Genomic DNA, 22,070 nt, shown 5'->3' on the forward strand with positions numbered 1-22,070 from the left:
TGTACATTTTATCCTCCGAGAAAGTTACCTACTACTCTTAAAAAAAATACAACCACACTTTCATTTAATTTAACCAATCTTTTTTTTTTTTTTAGGAGCGGGGGGTTCTTTTTGTGCATGTGATTTTATCTCATTTTGAAATGAAACACCTCACATCGTCAAATCCAAATACGCCGACGCGAGTTTGACCCTTAATACGAGGTCATGAAGCTGAACTAACTAACTCATTTTGGTTCAGAACAGCGTCCCCTTTAATTTAAAATGAACATGAATTACCGGAGCAGTGCATTCAACACGCATAATACTTTAAGGGAACCAAAACCTTTGGCTAATCTTTATCATTATTGAAAATAAGAAAACAAGACCGAAAACAGTATATCTTAGGCAGCCTCGAGAGTGACCAGAAATGAACCCCCGGAAATGGATTATGAGTTTGTATAATATGAAATATTTCAACCTTCTTCAACCTCCACATACATCAAACACTGATCACACATTGTCACTGTCTCACTAAATCATTTTGGCCATAAAAGTGTAATTTTCCAGAAGTGAAGTAGGAATAAAAAAAAAAGCTATAAACAGCCGGGAGTGAAAGAAGGGAGTCATCTTTGCTTCTGCTTCTATTATTGTTATTGTTATTATTATTAATATTATTATTATTATTGTTAATTTTGTTATTGCTATTATTGTTATTATTATTACTACTACTATTATTATTATTATGAGCTCAAATAAAACTAAAGATGTATTTTCCCTTAAACTCAGTTATATATCTTCTGATCTTCTCATGAAATATGAGAAATGATCATGGTCTGTGGCATTTAATGGGAAAATTATGAGGACATTTGTTTTGTCTTTGCAATTAAAATATCTCATTTATTTTATTTATACAGACAACATAATTAAGGTAATGTAAATACATATTTCCTTTCAAATTTAAAAGGTAAATATGCATTCACGCGCACATTTTCTTCCTTCAATTCCTCTAAAATCCCAAACAACAATGTGACTAATACTGTACAGTGTGTATGGCACAGATTTAAAAGTGCAAACAGTTCAGGTTTAAAATCAAACATATCAAATATATCCTCAAAATATAAATGTGTAGCCGTTGCAGCGTTTTCGTGGCTCAAGGCAGGTTTTTACAAATGGACAGTCACAATAACTCCACACTCTGGGGATCCGGGGTGGGGGGGGGGGGACGACAGGCTGTGCCACAGGCGTGGGCCGCCTGAGAAAGGAAATTAATTCCTCTTTGAGAGAAAATGACTTTAACAGATATCATGGTGGAGGCAGGCTGTAACTTTGCCGCCCCCCACCCCCCACCCCCAGTCCCTCCAAAGCCTCCGAAGGCAGCAGAGGCAGCGCAGCAGAGGAAAGCCACCTTAGGTGAGTGAGTGTCAAACTCTTCTACTGTTTACCTTACAAATTAAGGCTATTAGCAGGTTAGCCGAGGCTATATATTTCTCAGGGCCTTGAGCAGGTATTAATACACACGTGTTTCCAATTCTGTCGCTGGTCTCGCAGCAGTGATGGCCTGTGGGGTGGGTGTTTTCAGTCAATCCTAGTCTTCGCCCCTCGTGGGCTATATGAGGCAAAATATCCCACTGTGTGAATAAGTGTGTGCGTGTGTGTGCATGTGTTTGTGTGGCTTACACTACATATATGGGGCCGAAACTGGACTTTTATTGTGAAAAAACACGGTGTCACTCAGTCATTTTGAAGTTGCACATAACATCCAACAATTACATTTTATTTTCTTTACACATTTTATTAATTTAATTTGGGATATTTATTTGTCATGTTAGTGAATCCTTGTATGTCTTCCCTACCACTGAATACAAGTGGTTCCTTTAAGAGCTGCTAATCCCAAAATAAACGTCATTACTTCAGATTCAGTGAAGAGTTTCACGGTCCCTCTACGGTGTAAATGCTGTTTCAGAAGCTTTTCACAGTCTGGATTGAATAGAATCCATTCGGAAACAGTTTATTTGGACATTAAAATGGTCGAATTTGAAGATGTTGTGAATATCTTATCAATGTGAACTAATCATCAATGACATAATTCTACATGTACAGTATTGGCCTAAAAAGAACATCTTTGTTAACCCTTGTGTTGTCTTTCCTTCGACCATGCACTTGTTGTCCTCCAAATGCCCAAAATGTCTGTTTTGTCTGTTCATAAAGTATAAATTATCACCCAATTCTGTGTAACATCTCCTAAGCCAACTTCATTCCAACTTTGTACCACTAGTTTCACACTTATTTTTGGAATTCATGGTCACCAAACCTCATTTATATGAAATCATACCTAATTCTGAGTTAAGAAAAAAAGTAGTAGTCAAGATAAGAGGAATATATGTTGATGGATTATCGCAGACAAGTTTTGTCAGGATACATTTGATTAGTTTTAATGTTATTTTTGGGCAGTGTGGTCGAAGGAATCCCATATTTCTGAAATGGAAACTATGAAAACAGGTCAAATTTGACCCGAGGACAACTTGAGTGTTAAAAGTGTGATGTAAATGGCATGTCATATGAAGAGGAGAGGTTATAGCGGCGAGTAGGCGTAACTCATGAAAGAGGAGTTAGTGGAGAGGAGAGGCCGCCCGGTGTCTATGTGTTTCTGATGGCGAGGACGGGCCGGCGCGTTTTTCACCGCAGTAGACAGAAACTGAAGGTAGACCTGCTGCTCAACCTGTGGCTGTCAGTCACACAGGCAGGAAGGGTTACAGCGAACACAGCTCAGTGCCACTGTCACCAAAACAAACACGCAACTGCCACTTTAGTCTGTTTCTCACATGAAGATCAAGTTTACACTGTCATTTACTGCACGCTTTGGATTTCTTTGGAAAATAAGCAACATGCACTCCTGGATTTAGTTTTTTTTTTTGCGGAGATGTAATCCTTTTACAGCAGCGATAGAGCTTAAGAAAAAGATAAAACCACAGAAAAAGTAGTGCGGCCTTGGCTTTAATGTGTCACAGGAGTATTGAAAAGCTCCTAAAACATGAAACAAACAGCAACACTTTACTTTAAGTCCCTTCATTTTGCATTCATAAGCAGACTATAAACATTTATGAATGGTTTATAATGCATTAGAATGTATGTGAGTATGTAAGTGTGTTTATTAACCCTCTGAGGTCTAAGGGCATTTGCACACATCTTCTTAAATTGACCTTTTTAAGGTATTTGCATAAAACCGATCCCCATGTATTTCATATCAAAATGTTCAGAACAAACTCAGCTTTCCATACAGTGAGGCCCACATTTTTTTTCTCGAGCCGTGTGTAAAAAAAAGAGATAATTTGCCGCTAAAGCTGAAACGTTGATGTTGGCTTTTTGAAATTTTCTCAACTCTCATTTGAAAACAACCCTTAACTTATGCTGTGTTGTACGAATTGTTGTCTGTGCTTGAAATGAGTTTCCCAAAAGTCTTAGGTTATATATGATTCAAATAGTAAATAAATGTCTGAAATGAAATTTTGTTATATCGCTTTTTTTGAGTAGGAGTTTTGTCAAACATTGTTCGGACGCGCCGGTGCGTCTTTTGTCCTCAGAGGGTTAAACAGCTATAACTCCATGGGCACTCGGACAGCTCAGTTGGTAGAGCGGGCGCCCATATATAGAGGTTTACTCCTTCGACGCCAACCTGCGGCCCTTTGCTGCATGTCATTCCCCCTCTCTCTCTCTCTCTCTCTCCCCTTTCATGTCTTCAGCTGTCCTGTCGAATAAAGGCCTGAAAATGCCCAAAAAATTATCTTTAAACAGCTATAACTCCTGTGGGCACCAGTAAGTGAAGGCTGGTGCATAAACAGTTAATACAATAGTAAAACAGTTGTGAAAATATCAATTATGCCTTCATGGGAGAAGTTATCATTGTCAACAAATATTGTGTATTAATAAACACTTAAAATGTCCTAATATTCCAACTACATTATAGCGTGTTATAAATGATATATTAACTGTTTATATACTATTTACAAGAGGTTATAGTAAAGTGTTACCCAAAGAGACCATAGATATTACATTTAAAAAACAGCATCTGATAAGTAAAGTAGAAGCATTAATAACCATAATAAGTAACAAAATAAAAAAAATAAAATCACACCAGCATAATAGCACAATATGTTCAGTCTTGGACAAACTGTATGATGACATTTCATTGCCAATCACAGTGCACTCACTTCCCTAAATTTAACAGCCGCCGATGTGTTTTATGCTTTATAGCAGAAAGCTTTGATGTAGCTCTGGGCCTCTGACTATAATATGAGCTTTTAAAAAGGCCCAGAGTGTGTGTGTGTGTGTGTGTGTGTGTGTGTGTGTGTGTGTATAATCATTACTAGACTTTTTCCTTCTTTTTTTTTTAAATTTAAATTCTCTCTTTGCTAATATGGAAACATTTCAGAGCGTATAACACTCAGCGAGCCTCTCTCATGATATATAAAGAATGTAGCCAAGTACAGTAAGATTAGAATTAGAAACCCAGTATTTCCTAAATTAGATGGCCGGCATAATAGCAAATGTCATTCTGGTAAATAAACAGAAACCTGCACCAAAACCTTTAACAGCAGAGATTTGATTTTCAATTAAGTGAAGGAAATTCTCTTCAGATATAATATTTCCACCTTTTGAAAAACCCAAATGTCTGCTCTAATAAAACAATTGCTGGCGTGAAAGTTAGAATTAAATTATAGAGGATATCATCTAAAGAGCATTGCCTACAAGTAATGCATTTGAGGACAAAAGTATATCTGTAATCTGCTTTTTTTTTACTGGAATAGACACATTTTACAGGAAAATACACAGGAAATATACAAACAGGAAATATTTGGACTGTTGGACAGCAGCAAAAGGGAATTTCAACATTTGACTGATTAATAAAAACAAACTCTTTTTAATTGGGATTCTTTATAATGTGACTATTCTGGAATATGCGAGCGTGCACACCAGCTCCAGAGATAAATGACATGTTTCCTTGGTTCGATCCTGCGACTAATAACAGTGACAGTGTTGCAGTGTTGAGATGAACATCTGCAGGCGGTGAGGAAACTGTCGTCACTGCTTGTTTCCTTTCAGGCTTCAGCCACAGATTTACAGCAGTTGTCAGGAAAATTGTCCGTATGAACGATAGTGGGATGTCAGTGATGTATGACGAAGTGAGACAGTAAACGTTGTCTCTGGTTGCGTCCCGATTACATGAGGAGAACTGGGAGTGTCAGCATGAAAGCATAAAGGAAAGGGTTGACAGATTTGAATGCATTTGTTATTTTTAAACTCACTTCATGCAGCCTGAGATGGACAAAACCATGTGTGTGTTTACTCTGCTGGGAATTGCACAAGACTCAACTATTTGCTGTTTGCATAAGAGTAAAAAAATGTTGTTAAAGTTGTTAAAATTGTGAGAAAAGTTTGTCTTCCTTAAAGTGTGGCTTGCTTTTAAATGCAGTTAAACATTCAAATTGAGAATAAGATTCTTTTTTAATTGCACTTGGCTTCTTTTATTTGTGTACAAGCTGCCATTTTTAACTTATCATTAAAAACCTTGCAGTACAATATTTGTAATTTGCTGTGTAAATTTAAGGATTATCCGGCTGGATTGAGAAAAGTAGAAATATTCATCTACAGCAAGCCAAAAACAAGCTGTTTTTCTCTCTAAAAAGCTGATATTTCAGAGCTATGAAAGCTCTCATCTCATGATATCTTCGTAAAAATCAGTGTCTTAACAGCCTCATTTCCCACTCTAATAGAGTCATTTAATACATTGAGCCGGCAGTACAGCTCTTAGGTGGCCATTTTCTGTGTCTGTAATGGCCACGGACAGCTGGGTGAGATCATCATCTATAATGGGGGGCGGTTGGAGCTGCCTGGTGTGATGGTTCCCCTCCGCCTCCAGCTTGAAGACATTGGAGCCTGAGTAGACGAGTGTTGATGCTTTGCAGGGCCTCGCACCGAGTCAGACCACACCTCAAACAGCCCGGGGTCGCCACACTAAAACCTCCATTTAGATCTGGACCTGGTACAACCGCCAAAAAACCAAAAGCGGCACTGGCTCCAGCCAGCCACAGTGCTAAGCCCGTTTCCTTTCCAGATTAAATTTGTGAACGCCCTCCTTCACTTTGCCCCCTTCTGGGTGCCAGGCGGGGGGAACAACTCCAGACTTCTCAATTTGTGAACGGCACCATTAGTGATTTTTATTTGTTCGATTGGATCGCCCGCCCACCGACCATCCAACCAGACCCACCGTGCACGCTGAACTTCCTGCTCCACAACACTTAACTTTGCCGGCTCCGTCCAATAGCTTTGGAGGAGCTCTGACCATATTGCATCACTCTGATGGTCCAGCTTCAACATGCTGTTCCAATAAGGCGAATCATTCAGAAGAGTGAAGTCAACCTTTTATGATTTTACGGTTTCCTTCTCTCTTTAGGTCCCTGGGAGTTTTCTGGATGATTCCCAGAGCATTTATTCCATTGGGTTACTGTGCAGGGGACCGGTCTGCTTTCTGACTAATGTTAAGTCAATGTGTTGGGGCTGGTGAATCTCATTAACACTTAATTCAGACTCAGCGTCATCAGTTTGATTTCTGCTTAGCGTCGTCATGCAGTTATACCACTGTGGGTCAGTGATGTTTGAATTTGCAGACCAGTCCCCTAGAAATGATGTTCATATGCAGCAAATATGTTTTGAAGTAATGTCACCCACTTTACGTTTTCTATCAACATACTGTATCTAGAAAATGCATTTCCTGCAGAAAATGCTTGTGAATGCTGAAAAGCTGAAGTATTGAAAAAAGCTTAATATTTAGTAGTAGTAGTATAAATAGCGGGAAGAACTTGAAGAAGTCCCACCATGTGCTTAAAAGGCTAATCATTTTGATATTTCAATGGTTTTTGTAACTGAAGTTAAAGGTGACCAAAGAATTTTGAAGAATAAAGAATCGGATTACAATAATGTGAATGCTGTTGAATCAGCATTCACACAATGAGGAAATGGTAATAACATATCTGGCAAGTTGCAAAATGTCTTACAAAACAATATCTGCCCGTAATGGCCATGGCATTATTAAAGGTGCACTATGAGTTCCTGCATGGTCACTTCTTTTGACGTTCCAAGTAAATTTCAAACAAAACAGAGCAAGCTCGCCCCTCCCCCCATGTTTCCGTAACTGTCATGACTAACTGACTAATTGTCACTAACCCCCCACCCCCTCCCCCAACCATCTTGTCAGTGATTGGCTGGAACGTGGTTTGTTGTAAATAGGTGCACAGCCTGTGCCCCTAGTGTTTGTTTGACGTTTACGACCCCTGTGTTGTCTCCCGAGACCGGGCTTTTTCACAGTGTATTCAGGGGGCAGGCAGCTATCGGATCAAGGAGAGATGCCTACGATTTGAGACAAAAATGAAATCGCTCTGAAACCATGCAGGAACTCATAGTGCACCTTTAAACTTTTGCATGCTTATGTATAGGCACTAGCAGCACTCGATTGTGGTCTGGTTTAATACAGAAGAAGTCTGTAGAGACTTCAGACACAACTTGCTTATCTAACCCGAAAACACAAGCTTTTGCTAACCAAAGTGCTTTTGGTGCTTAAACTTAACCACACGTGGGACTCAGCACGCGAAACCCCAGACTCTGGTGTCAGAGTTCCCACACATATACTGTGAATATAGCGTTTCATTCACTCAAAGAAAACATTGCCTCTACACATAATCCAGCAACTACTTTTCTCATCACAATAAAATTGGGAAAACTGTTTAGTAATTTATAACCATACTATCTAATATCTGGTTGTAATTTGTAATGTCTGTGCTTTGGTTCAAGCAACTTTCTTGTTATCCTGCAGAAGTCTTCAGTAGACCACTTGTATTGTTTGTCTGTCTGTCTGTGAGGCCAATATCCACCAGGGTTTTATTAACGGCTCTGCACAGCCACAGTTCACCTCCACAGGTGTTTCCACTTATTGCACCTGATTGAAATCTCTTTTAAAGACTGTGTGGGCGGGACTGTGCTTGTTTGACACCTCCCTCGATTTCCTGTTGGCTTTGTGGCCAACAAATAAAATCACGCCTTTATCATTGTTATTAGCACACGACCCTCACATGATCTCAGCCTGAGCGGATGTCCAATCAGAGAGTAACTGGAAATACCTGTGTGGGCGTGAGGAGCATTACATTTAATTTCATAAAATGTTCGTCCGTAACCACAGTTATTAGTACTTTTTAATCCAATATGTGTTGATAATTGTTTTGTACCTGTTTTGATTGTGATTCGACCTTTACTCCTTTATAGGCCCACCTGCATTTCTTTCTTTTTTTCTTTTTGTCTTGTTAAGATTTTTTTGTGTTGCTTCTGTATTATTACCACAACTACTCACCACTTACCACTAATAATAATGAATTAATAGAGCAACTAAACTGAAATTACCCCCCAGAATATCAGATGACACAAAACTTTGAAATTATTAGAAAGTCATTTTATTAGAAATAATGTGTTTAGGATTTAAGAATATCTCTGGTACCTTGATATACAGTATTTAGCCTGTCTGCAGGATTTCATTTTAAATTCAACCTTTCTGAAGTCAGATCAGGATACTAAGAGATTGTATTTTTACTTAAAAACGTGACTCCACAAACTTTCTAATTTTCTCTCCAAAACAGAACCCATTATTATTTATCATGATTAGCTGGTGGTAAGTTTTGGACAACCAACATTTTAGAGATACTGAGAGCATTGCTGGCTAACATTTAATAGGTGGGTGGGATTGTGTGCCTCGTCCTAAGCTTTCTTCCCTTGTGCTTTGTTTTGTTGTATTCTGGATCGGATAATTTTTTGATTTGGCAGATTGTGATAAGCTTGTTCTCTGTGATGCCGTCCTGCTGAAAAAGGTCTTCTTTCACTACGACAAACTCAACCTCATTGGGAAAATATTTGATGTAAAAAAAATTGAAAACCTCTTGATTTATTGGCACGATCCATCAATGACTTTGGTAGAAATGTTGACACATGAAGCCTTTCCCAACCCAATGAAATGCTCACTTAGCATTTTCTCAAACTTAAAAAATACTGAAATTCAATTAATTCTATGTACTATAATTGAATTTCACTGTTAACATAACTGCGTTAAAGCTTCATTGTCTGTCGCTTTGGATTTAGCCGTATGTTGTTCCTCTGCCCGCTCTGGTTCTATCTAGGTGTTCATTGTATGACCAGCTGTATAATCTTGTGGTGTTTTCTGAAGTTGTGGCAGTGATCTGTTATCTCTGCTGCTGAAGCTCTCCACACTGTGACCTGAGCACCTAAAGGTGCTGCTACCACCCTTTCTGAGGTCACAGGAGGTGCAGTGTGCAGCAGGAGAACAGTGACCTCCACTGGTAGGCGATGAGAGGGATGTGTGATTGTGTGTGTGTGTGTGTGTGTGTGTGTGTGTGTGTGTGTGTGTGTGTGTGTGTGTGTGTGTGTGTGTGTGTGTGTGTGCTTGTGTGCAGTGTTGTAATGTAACGGAGTACAAATACTTCGTTACTGTACTTAAGTAGAAATTTCACGTATCTGTACTTTACTTCGCTATTTAAATGCTATTTATGTCAACTTTCACTTTTACTCCACTACATTTCCTAGATAAAATGTATACTTTTACTCCGTTATATTTCCACTAAGCATCTTCGTTACTCGTTACTAAAAAATAAAATTAGAAGAAATGTGTGCGACTGCAATAAGGGAGGTTTGGCGAATCACTGCTCCTAGATTGCATTACGCACGCTCCGCACGCCACGCGCTCTATTTCAGCGCTTGTTTGTTGCTAAAGGAGGAGGAGGACGCACAACTGAAACCGCCATGGAAGCATGAGCACCTACTGGAGGACCTCCCGTTATCGTAGACGACCAGGCTCGACACAAGCAATGGCCCGATGGCCCGGGGCCAGTAAAAACGTATGTCGGGCTAGTTGCAGCCACAGTCACTGGTGTGTGCGTTACTTCACGCAGCACATGTAGCCTACTGACTGGAAACGTTACCGAGGATTATTTACCGCCGATGGCGCAGATGAACTAACGCTACACTCGTTACTGTAAGTAGGTAGCCTACAATAAAACCTCCATGATTAAAGAGTCAATACTTATCAATAACCCACGTACCTGTTCTACAGGCAGAAACACGTAGAAACCATATCTCAGTCTGCGCTGTCCACTCTCGTCCACCGCGCTGTGCAAACACAGCTCTACTCTGCAAATAGCGACTTTACAAACGACTTAAAATGAAAGATGTCAGTTTGTAGTCTAACTGTTTGTCTTAATTTGCGACCAATCTTGAACTTTGGACAAACTCTTGTAAACGTAGCTGCTGTCTAAATGAGCCATCCTCTCCGCTGGAGCGGTAAACCTATGGATGTATTATAAGACCAAAACAAATACATGTGGCTACTTAATATGCACGTGAATGACGCGTTCTTCATTCTTGATGATGTTGCCGGTTGTATTATTTAGCAACAGAATTGTCTTATTTCAAATTGGGCATACAGGACTAATCTGAGATCATTTTCTAGTTAAGTAACTAAATATAGCATTAATTTAGTAAGAAAGTGAAAATATCAAACAAGATGATGCTATTAAGTATAATTTTATTTTCTTTATTTGAAAGTCAGGCCCCTGGAGTGTCTGCTTAAAAAAATTCTGGCCCTTGGAAAAATGTAGTTGATGACCCCTGGTCTAGCTTTGCTGCTAATGGCACAACATCCAGTGGCAGTGGCTAGCTGGGTTAGAACCATTTTCTAAAGCATAGGTGCGGCGTATATTTTCCTGCTTTTTTGTCCTTTTACAATCACACCTATGATATTTCTTTCAGGGCCAGTAAAAATGTAGAAGGGGCCAGCAAAACTCTGATCGACTGGCCCCGGGGGCCAGTGGGGATTTTTTTTTAATGTTGAGCCCTGCGACCACCCCGACGATAGTGGTGAACTCGGTGAACAGGGTAGTGGTGAAGATAACGTCATACACCCGCGTTGCAAGAAATGTTTCTGTACATTGATGTCAGCTCTAAAAATATGCTGTTTGTTCTTTGAACTTCAGAGAATTGTGCCTGAAAAGTCCTAGAAAAGAATGTGATTTTGATTTGATGAGTGAGATTAAGAAGCTATGGGAACCCTGAATATGCTTTATGCTTTACTATAAGAAAGACACAATAAAAGTTCTAACCGCTTGCTTTTAAAAAAAAAAAACTTTTACTTTTACTTCAAATACTTAAGTACATTAAATATCAGAAAATTACTTTTGATACTTAAGTACAGTATATATCAGATACTTTAAGACTTTTACTTAAGTAATATTCTAAAAGGTAACTTTCACTTCTACCAAAGTCTTTTTCTAGTACGATACTTGTACTTTTACTCAAGTATTGCTTTCTAGTACTTTATACAACACTGCTTGTGTGCGTGCGTGCGTGTGCGTGTGTGTTTGTGTGCGTGCATGTGTACAAGCCTGTAAGAACAGCTAATGCAGCAAGAGATTTTTGTTGCTCGACCTGTGACCTGTTAAACGTGGATACAATCAAAAAGAAGTACTGGTTCATCGTCAACTTCTCATTTATCTCCAGATACAAAATCTGCTCCTTGCTTAAGTTTAAAATCATTATGAATATCATGACACAAGGTCCTCAGTAAAGATTTCACCAAACAGGTGACAGAAGCCAGCAGTAATGGAAGGATGCAGTATTAATCTTTCCCAGGTGAACAACTTTTAGCTCACAAATGTCAACTTTTCAGGAATGTTTCGTGCTTCAGTTTTGTCATTATCCTAAAGGTTTGTAGATAATCTTGTGAGGTTGTCAAATGGTCTCAACTCATGCCAAGATGTTGTAGACTTGTTAAGTATTTACATGACTGAAGTACAAGATTAAAATCTGGCTTTAAGTCTTTATTTTCCATTATCTTGAAACTTGAATGTGTAATCTTCTGTTTGCACTGTGTCATTTCTGTCTCCTAACAGGATATACATACCGAGGTTGGATTCAATCCTCATCTGAGATCATGTATTTATTTATTTATTTATTTATTTATCCATCTATTATTTTACATTACATTTATTGCACCAGATAAGTGAGCACAAAAGTATTAACATCAAAATGTATTTCAAGTTAAAGTACCTGGACAGTGTGGTCCCTTTCAGAGAGTTGTATTCTTCGATAAATTATATTATTGGAATATTTATACTGATGAACATGTAAGCAGTATTTTAATGTTACAGCTGGTGAAAGTGGAGCATATTTTAACTACTTTCATATACTGTTGGATAGTTTTATCTATAGCACAGTATCATTGTTTTATAAATTGATCATAGATTTCATTTGTAAAATCTTAATCTGTAAAGTAACTGGTAACTCCAGATTCAGATAAATGTAGTGGAGTGCAAGTATAGTAGCATTATATTTAAATATTCAAGTAAAAGTGCAGTACTTATAAATGTACTTAGTTACTTTCCACCACTTAGAAAAGTAAACTAACTCCAAAAGTGGAGGATACAGTGATGATGTATTAGTTATTTTAATAAATATGTCCAGCTAAAGATGGCTGAAGAGCTACAATGAGTTCCTCCACAACTTCTTTTATTGTTTGTTTTTACTTGCTGCTCTGATTGAGCTGAAATTCTTCTCTTCCCTCAGTTTACATCCCAGATTGTTTTCTACTGAAGGCATGTTTGAAATCCCGAACCGTTTGCTTGACATTTTTCTGCCTGCAAATAAATAGCGTGTCTCCCCAGCAGCTCTGGAGTCAAGGGTTATTGCTGCTCGGTGTCAGTCATATTTAGCTCTTGCCCAATAGGAATCCGGTGACCTCTGCATATTTTGCACTCAGCGGGGTCATCGGCTGCGCCTCCGGGGAACCGTTCTGCTCTCCGTCTCCTCTCACGCTGGGAAGTGGAGTTCCCAAGCATTTCCCCCGACTGTGGTTTAGAACAATCCCAAGTCATCGCCCAATCAGGAGACGGGACATCATGACGCATGGCCGGGACAATAGGAGGATACAGGCGCATGCTGTATGGATGCAAATACCCCCCTTTGTCATGCCGACAGGGTTAGATAAGTTGTTATACAGTGTAGTGTCGATATCCTGAATTTGATGTTGTGACACCTTTGGCCAGCTACTATAAACGATGACCCAAATCTGGAGCCCTAACCCTGATAATATATAAAATGTGTTGCCTGTGGATCAGATCCACGCAGAGTCACGCTATAAGCTGACCACAGCTGAGCGTCTCTGCTGCCTGTGTGTCGTGACATCTGTTGAAATCATAGCCCTGTTTTTTAAGCAGGACCCTGTCCCGCCCTGTTTGCAGTTGCCGTGGCGACGGGTCCGTGTGCAGGAGGCAGAGAAGGGTTTGGTCCAAGCTCGCTGGGACTGAAGAGGAGGCGGCGGTTTGGACGGGATGGACCGTATTCAGTTCCAGGGCTTTCCAGAACCTCCCAGGGGCTTCATTAAAACAAAAGGAGGAGGAGGAGGTGGGACTTCCTGTTGGAACGTTACAGACCAACCGTGACCCCATAGGAACTGCAACTTTTATTGTGGACAGAAGGTCTACAGTCGCATTATAGCAATATCATGTGTATCTATTACAGAGGTTCTCCATCACGCAGCAGTGCTGTAACAGCCTGTCTCGTCTATTCTGAGCAATTTACTGCAATTTAAACCTGCTGTCAGAGGGTTGCCAGATGATTCTCTCCTCAAGTAACCTGTGACCGTTACCGACCTCTATTGGTGACCGATTGGAACTGCAACAACATCCCATTAGCCAGGTTTCCAGCAAGCGGCAACCTCTGGTGCTGAAAAATTAAGCAAATGCAGAAGTAGTCTCGCATTGCCAGACCTATCTCCACGGCGCTGTGGAGTAAGCTCTGGCTACACCACACATACATTCCAGAATAGGAGGGGGGAAAAAAACGCTCCGGGTTGTTTGCATTTCTTTAAACCAATCAAAATCATCTTGGGCGGCGCTAAGCTCCGGATGCAGCGACGGTGGCTCTGCAAATTTCCAGCGGCAACTGAACAATCCCGGAAGTGGAACGTCGTTCGACATAGACTAGGCACTACCAAGATGGCGACGGCCGAAGTCGCCCACTTTGAGCTTTTATTTTGGCTCTTTTAGAAACCCATTGGGTGACGAAGACAAAGACAGTTCTTTTAGCTCTGTCTTTGCCTGCACCAACACCAGAACAATATCTGTCTCTTTAGCTGCTAAATGCTTCATTCAATTTACCAGCTGTAGTCTCTAACTTTGTCTGTCTGCCTGCTGCTGCTGAGCAGGTAGTGCAGAGTAGGTTTATAAGAGCTGTTAGCTGAAACTGCTGCTGGAAACAACATTGATAAGAGCCGAAAACCAAAACAATTAACTGAAAGGGGCTAAAATGCTCCACATTGAGAAGAACGAGTTCTCTTACTGTGAATTTGATATGTCCTGTTGATGTGTCATGTTTATTTTAGATGGTTAAACTGGTGCACTTTAATGTTTCTGGTGCTCGTGGAAAGCCAAAGATACTCTTTACCGCAGGCGTCCATGTTTTTATGTCAGAGTGACATGGCAATTGCTACGTGAACATTCGTTCTACAATCTACGGTTGCAACAGTGATTGCTTATATGTAGCACCGCCGAGCATGACAACTGGATAATGAGTAGCTTGCGAGGGTGTTGGATATCATCTCGATGCTGCTGGCCAGAAAGGGAGAGCCAGAAACATCAACACGGGAAACTAAATCCGTGAGTCATTGGTGATGATAGACAATCGCATCAACTCCCTTCTCTTGCAGTTATTTTGTTAGATAAAAATGAAATTCAGGAGCGATCGCACAACATGACTCGGTATTAAGATACAAAGAGCGAAGAGGAGAACAACACCTGGGAGCTCACAGTTGCATTAGTGCAGTTCATCATCCAGCAGGAAACAATAGGGATGTTGTCGGTCTGAAGCAACAGACTCACTCAGGAACCGGTGTGGGACGACGGCCACTTGGACCAGAGACAGTTTTCCATAAAACTGATTTATATTTACATTTTCCTGTGCAAAGAAAAAAACAGATAATGTTCCTGTGAACAGAGAATAATCCCAAGGAAAAAAAAAATGATAATGATTTTTCGCTACGAAACTGTCAGATCACACCACATGTGGAGTCATTCTCTGATGTCCAAACGTAACTGTTCGAAAGACTTATTAGAAGTAAGGGAACGGAATTGAATAAGAAATCAGCTGTAAAATCATTGTGTTTTGAAGAAAATAATGCACCTTTGGACAAAGAGTACGATCTTGTTGAACAAAAATTTGGGTTATTGCGATCTTGGCTTCGTTATCAATGTTCTGTGAACTGAATAAATAAACTCTAAATAAATAAACTCCATGGCTTAAATTCAGTTGGATGTTTTTGCAGCGTATGTCACAGCTATTTGCCAAGTGTACAAACAACAGCTGCAGCTGCTTATTTTGATTGTTTATCAAATCAAGAATATTCCAGGCCATTTGTCCAAAATTACACTGTACAAATACTAAATACAGAGAGAAGTTATATGTTGGTGCACATGACACATGGCCTCAGATATAATAGTGTCTTATTAGAAGAGTTTTCTTTATGACACAGTGATTATAGTATTCTCGCATTGCCAGACTTTCCTCCATAGTGCTGCAGAGGAGGGTCTGGTGAGTCCACACAGCATTCTGGGATGGGAGAAAAACTCGCTGGTTTATTGGCATTTCTTTAAACCAATCACAATCGTCTTGGGGGGCGCTAAGCTCCGGACGGAGCAACGGTGCCGCTACAAAATAGCCTCGGGAAAGAACTTGTTTGGTGTACGTTCAAAAGTTGTTTTAGTCGTGCAACAGAAAACTCAGATTGGACAGATAGTCTAGCTAGCTGTCTGGATTTACCCTGCAGAGATCTGAGGAGCAGTTAACCATAGTCCTCAGAAATCCACCGGAGTTTAAAATGCCAACACAAAGAAAGCGGAAGGTTCGGACATCCCACCGAAAATAAGGGACATCCGGCTGAATCTCCGGCAGCACCTGAACTATCCCGTTGATGAAACGTCGTTGATACAGACTACACGTTGGTGATTAACTGTTTTAGAAAAGAAAGTGATATTTTACAATCCAATGTGTCATTATTTAATAAATTGTGGATATCTTTGTATAATTACAAAAGCCCTATCTCCTAAAAATCATGTTCCCATACAACTAAATGTTTCGAGGAAACGTAATTGAGAATTGTCCCGGATTACATTTGTTTTTGACAAATCACAAATTAGTTTCTAATCATAGTCCGGGTTTAAAGTTCCCATACGGATGAGTTTGGAGTGGATGGATGGGTCAAACAAAAAGGCGACTTTCAACCAGACGGCTGTTCGTGTCCTGTGTAAAACCAAAAGTCAACTTTGACTTATTTTAACTTACGCATGTAAGTTAACTTACCTAACGTACTTAACGTATGTAGCATAGGCCTACTTCATTTGCGCCACATTAGTAACGTACTTAAATGACGTACGAAACTTAAAGGTCCAGTGTGTAACGTGTTTAGTTCTTCATTATCAAAATCTGTGTTGCCCGTTCACAAACTTGTCCTTTTTCATGAATATTTACCTCCACCATCAATTCCAAGTATTCCTTTTGGCTTGAAATTTTACATTTGCATTCACATGAACTGGGGTAGACGCTCCATATTCATGTGCCATCTTGAAATACGTTAGCCGGTAAGGGACATACAGGACATACTGCTCCGCCTTTCGTGTTTTCGCTGTCATATGATAAACTCACAGGTGCTGCTAACGCTGCTAACGCTGCTAACGGGTATCGTAGCTTCCCTGGCCCCGGCAAGTTTGAAGAAGGAAACATGGACGACCACACGTATTCAAATTTCAGGAACAGGAGTCTTCTTCTTCGTCCAGAAAAAGAAAAAGGATATTGAAAAGAGCAAGAGACCGACTTTTTGAAGTGTGAAGGCTAGTAATACGTACTTTGAACTGCGTGGTGCGAGAGAGTTGATTGCGATATATGATCTCAACGCTATATGGGAGAAATTCCTACACACTGGACTTTTAATTTATGTAACAATCAAACTTGTTTTAAACCAAACCACAATCTTTTTCTAAACCAAACCAAGTAGTTTTGTTTCAGTTCACGTCATGTGTTTAAAAACTATGACATTTCACAACGTGCACCTGTCGTTGGTACAGGGACCTGTAATCCAGATAAAAACGTAATCTAGAATGCAGTTTAGTTGAATGGAACGTAACTTTGTAGGAGACAGGGTTGATTACAAAACCCTGTTGTCTCAGATGATTGTGAGGCTCTACTGTACACCACATGTTTGCGTGATGTAAGAACACATTCACCATGAACCTTTTTTTGCTCTTTGTTGCTTTTGAACATGCGATTGTCCCCGCACATGTTCTTTGAATTTTACAAGAGAGAATAAACATTTCAAAAAAGGGGATTTTTATGGACTGCTTTTTGGAATCCTTCCCCTAACATAAACTGCAGTGTGCCGACAGCTGAAGGTTTACAGACAGCAGTGAAACTTTTCTTCTTGTCTTGACTGATCTGCAGTGAGCCTGGTATGGGCAACTTTTAAAAAATATTCTTTCAAATAGACCTTTTTTTTTTTTTTTTCCACAGCAGACATTTAGACATGTAATAACATTAAAGGTGGCTCTGTTCTATTTAAGCGTCCCAGTGAGCCATGACATTGACAGTGAGCCTGCATGCACAATACCGGGACAATGAGTCATTAATTATATTATTTACACCTGGGCTTTTCTTTAAATGTCTTATGTGAGCAGGAAATATTCTCAAATAAAAAATAGCATCATATAAAATGGCTATAAGGTCATAAAATAAAATTCAAGGTTCTTTATTGGTCATGTGCACAACAATAACAAAGTCGTTGGCAATGAAAATCGTAGGCTTCAAGCAACTCCAACAATGCTTATTAAATAACTAAAAAGAAAATTACACAAGTCAAAGTTAAATCTGAATCTAACCCCTATTTACCACCGGTCGTGTCCGCGCTGCGTTCCGGAGGCGTCGTGACCCCCACGAGCAAGCGCAGCCATTCAAGTCAAGGTTTGATAATCCACCAGCCACGCTACGGCGCGTCCCGGAAGCACACTGCCTGCGTGGCGTGAGCGTGGCGTTTCTGTTGCGTGGCGGCTGCATTTTCTATGTCTTTGCACACCAGAAACATGTCTGACGCGGCGCTGCTGCTGCTAGCCTTGTCTGTACACCTGTATGTTTCCCATTGATAAAATGAAATAATAGCGCGTTTTACTGCACTCCAGCAGTAGTATACTTCATGTTAAACATAAATATATACTGATTTGATTACAGCAAAGACAACGTCGGCAGTATTGACGGCAAAATAGGCTCCAGAATATTTCGTTCTGTATTGACAGGTGCAATATTTGAAAATCGATAATTATTTATTACTATTTTTTTTACATTACATTTATGTCTGCATTTAGACTTTCAAACATCAACGTGTCATTTATTAAATGTATTTGTGTCATATAAACATGAACATCTTTCGTATTCCATTTTGCCTGAAAAAATAGGCGTCGGTTCTATTTCTAGCATGCACGTGTTTTCGGCGCGGCTGGAGCCTGTTAACATGGCGGCCAAAATAAAAACGGACACGCCACGCAGCTGACACGCTCACGCCACGCAGCCAGTGTGAAACGGGCCTAAGATACGCCCCAGGTCTACTCCTCTACAACACCACGGATGACGAGAGATTCATCTTGGAGGTGGAAAAACATATCATAACATATGACGATATCACAGATTTTTTTTATCAGGACAACGCCAGAAAAGAGAGGGCATGGAGCGTAACTGTAGGAGTGCTTGGAGTGGAAGGTAGATACTATAGCTTAAGTACTTAATTTTCTGTAAAGTGCTTGTAGAGACGAGTCGGGCAGCAAGACGCTCCACTTCTGAGATGCTCCCGGTGTGGAATGGCGCGTGGCGGAGAACGGAACAAAACCGGAACGCAGCACAGACGTGCCCAGTGGAGAATCGGAGTTATACAAAACAAATAGTGCAAGCTAAGATATAGGGCTAAAATATAGACCAATAAAATATAAATTAAGTAATTTCTTGTCCTGCCAGACTGTGTTGCCAAAACTATGAAAATGTGAGCCAAATTTGAATTTGTAATAAATCAAAGTTATACTTTAAGACAATCCAATTGGAAAATTGATTAAACTAAAGAGTGTAAAAGTAGAATGATCTTTGATTCCGACATTAGAAGTGTTAAAACAGTGCAGACGTTAGTGTAAATACTGTAACGATGTTCTGTGATCACACAGCTCCATTTTCCTTGTTAATGGAGTGTGTTACACAACCGGGCCGTGTTTATCTTCCACCTGATTGAGCCTTTATAAGGCGCTGATTACAACCGACTAATTACACGATGCTGAGGGGGAGGCAGAACACACACACACACACACACACACACACACACACACACACACACACACACACACACTTGTAGGAACACAATTAAAAGACACACACAACTAAGACACACAAGGACAGTGTTGGAAGCAGTACTCCGATCTTTTACTGAAGTAAAAGTAGCAATACTACTTTGTCAAATAAAAAAAAAAACTTAAAAAAAGTGCATATATAAGTAAAAGTATAAAAATTATTAACAGCTAAATGTACTTAAAGTAGTAAAATTACTTGTTGGGCAGAATGGTCCCTTTCAGAGAGTTATATTATTATTATTATTATTATTATTATTATTATTAGATTATTCTTTGAACAAAGTATCATATTTTATAAATTGATCATATGTTTTGTTTGTAAAATATTGTTCTGTACAATAACTCTAGCTGTCAAATAAATGTAGTGCAGTAAAAAGTATAAAGTAGCTTGAAATTAAAATAAAGTTACTCAAATACTTAAGTAAATGTACTTAGTTACGTCCCACCACTGGACACAACACACACACACACACACACACACACACACACACACACACACACACACACACACACACACACACACATTTGTTCACATAATAGCCTAAAAAGGTAACACACACGTGCATTCTGTAAAATGCATGAACACACACCAAAACACACCCTTGCAAAGATACACACAAAGTATTTACACACACTCAGGCGTGGGTATAAATACACAGATTCCCTGCCTCGTTCTCACGCCCACACAAACACTAACACACACATTCCTGGATTCCAGCTCGTGTCGAGTGTGTTTACATGCCACCATCACTTCGTGGTCTGGCGTGAGGCATCGAAAGTGATCAGAAATCGGACCAACAAAAGGCCCGGGCCAAGCCGGAGAGTAAATAAGTAATAAATCTATCCCACATCAGCGGAACGTTTCACTGTAAACACGCTCTTTTAAAAAGGAGCACGATGTGGCGTCCCGTGAGGATGGGAAGATGGCCGACATTCCTGCTGCTCTCCACAAGAAAGAGCAGGCCATAGAAAAAGAGCTGCAAGTTTTGGCTGGTTCCTTTCGGAGCATCTGGTGGCTTTAATCACAACAAAGCACAATTAGTCAACGTCAGAGGAGATGGAGGGTTTTGTGCAGGACTTACAATGTGTGAGAAAGACAGAGAGAGAAAGAGCGGGTGTTTGTATCCTGCTGAAAATGTGTTTCCCTTTGGGCCCTGTTTAATGAAATTATAATGAGTAAATTAATATCCACAACACTACAAACTGACAATTTTCTGACAAAAACAACGGATGTGTGTGGTTTAAAATTTAAAAAAGTAGAATCTACAGGAGTCACTTTAATCAAAGTCTGTGAAATGTTTTCCCCTCCGTGGTGTTGAAATCAGTGTTGAAGGGGAATGAATTTTTTGGCAAACTAATGGACCTTCCCTGGTTTAATCTTCCCTTTTCTCATTTCTTTATGGGATTTTTTCCTGAAGATAATGCAACTGGATGCAGTTGTTGAACTTAACCAAAAACTTGTAATTTTTCAAACAATAAAACATGCAAATATATTATGTTCCTATCAAAGCTGCATTCATTGATCTTGTCAGCGAGGGGGCACCAGAAACAAGCGGAAAAGATCAAATCTGACACTTTATGAAGTTGTATTAGCAGAAGGTTGCATTTTATTATTTTGTAAGGGACCATGTGCAATATGAAACATTATTGATACCATTTCTCTAGTCTATATCGATGACGTTCCACTTACGGGATTGTTCAGGGTGCCGCTGGAAATTATGCCGAATGTCCCTCTTTTTAGGCCGGATGTCCTTCACCTTCCACTTTCTTTGTGTTGGCATTTTAAACTCTGGTGGATTTCTGAGGACTCTGGTTAACTGCTCCTCAGATCTCTGCAGGGTAAATCCAGACAGCTTGCTAGACTATCTGTCCAATCTGATTTTCTGTTGCACGACTAAACAACCTTTGAACGTACACGTTCCACCAAAACAAGTTCCTTCCAGAGGCTATTTTGCAGAGGCACCGTCATTCTGTTCGGGGCTTAGCGCCGCCCAACACGATTGTGATTGGTTTAAAGAAAATGCCAATTAACCAGAGTATGTTTTTCTCCCATCCCGGAATGCTGTGTGGACTAGCCGGACCCTCCTCCGCAGCGCAGTGGAGGAAGGTCTGGCAATGCGAGGCTACCGTTTCTCCAATATTTACTCTCCTTGCCTGCTCCTTTTAGCTCTGTTTTTGCTCTCCAAGTGATACTAAGCGCTTTAGCAGCGCCATTGCAACCATAAACATCATCCTCCCCCAGCTCCAACCTCACGTCAAAAATCGTCACATCCGGTTGCAAAAAAATAAGATGGCGACGTCACGCCCGTATCGCTAAACTCGAGGCTTCAAAGTGGCATTCTACAAACTAATGGGTGACGTCACGGAGGCTACTTCCACTGTGTCTATGATACTAAGAAAGTTCAAATGTGCTTTAGAATTTCCAGAATTGTGCATTTTAGAAAATGAAACAAAATAATTATTATTCATTAATGAATTTTCTCCCTACATAGTTTGCAAACAATATAAAACAATGTGAATCATTTTCTTGTAAAACTAGGCAAAATAAGCCATGTTTTT

Source organism: Perca fluviatilis, chromosome 7 (assembly GCF_010015445.1).
Source record: "Perca fluviatilis chromosome 7, GENO_Pfluv_1.0, whole genome shotgun sequence".
NCBI lineage: Eukaryota > Metazoa > Chordata > Actinopteri > Perciformes > Percidae > Perca > Perca fluviatilis.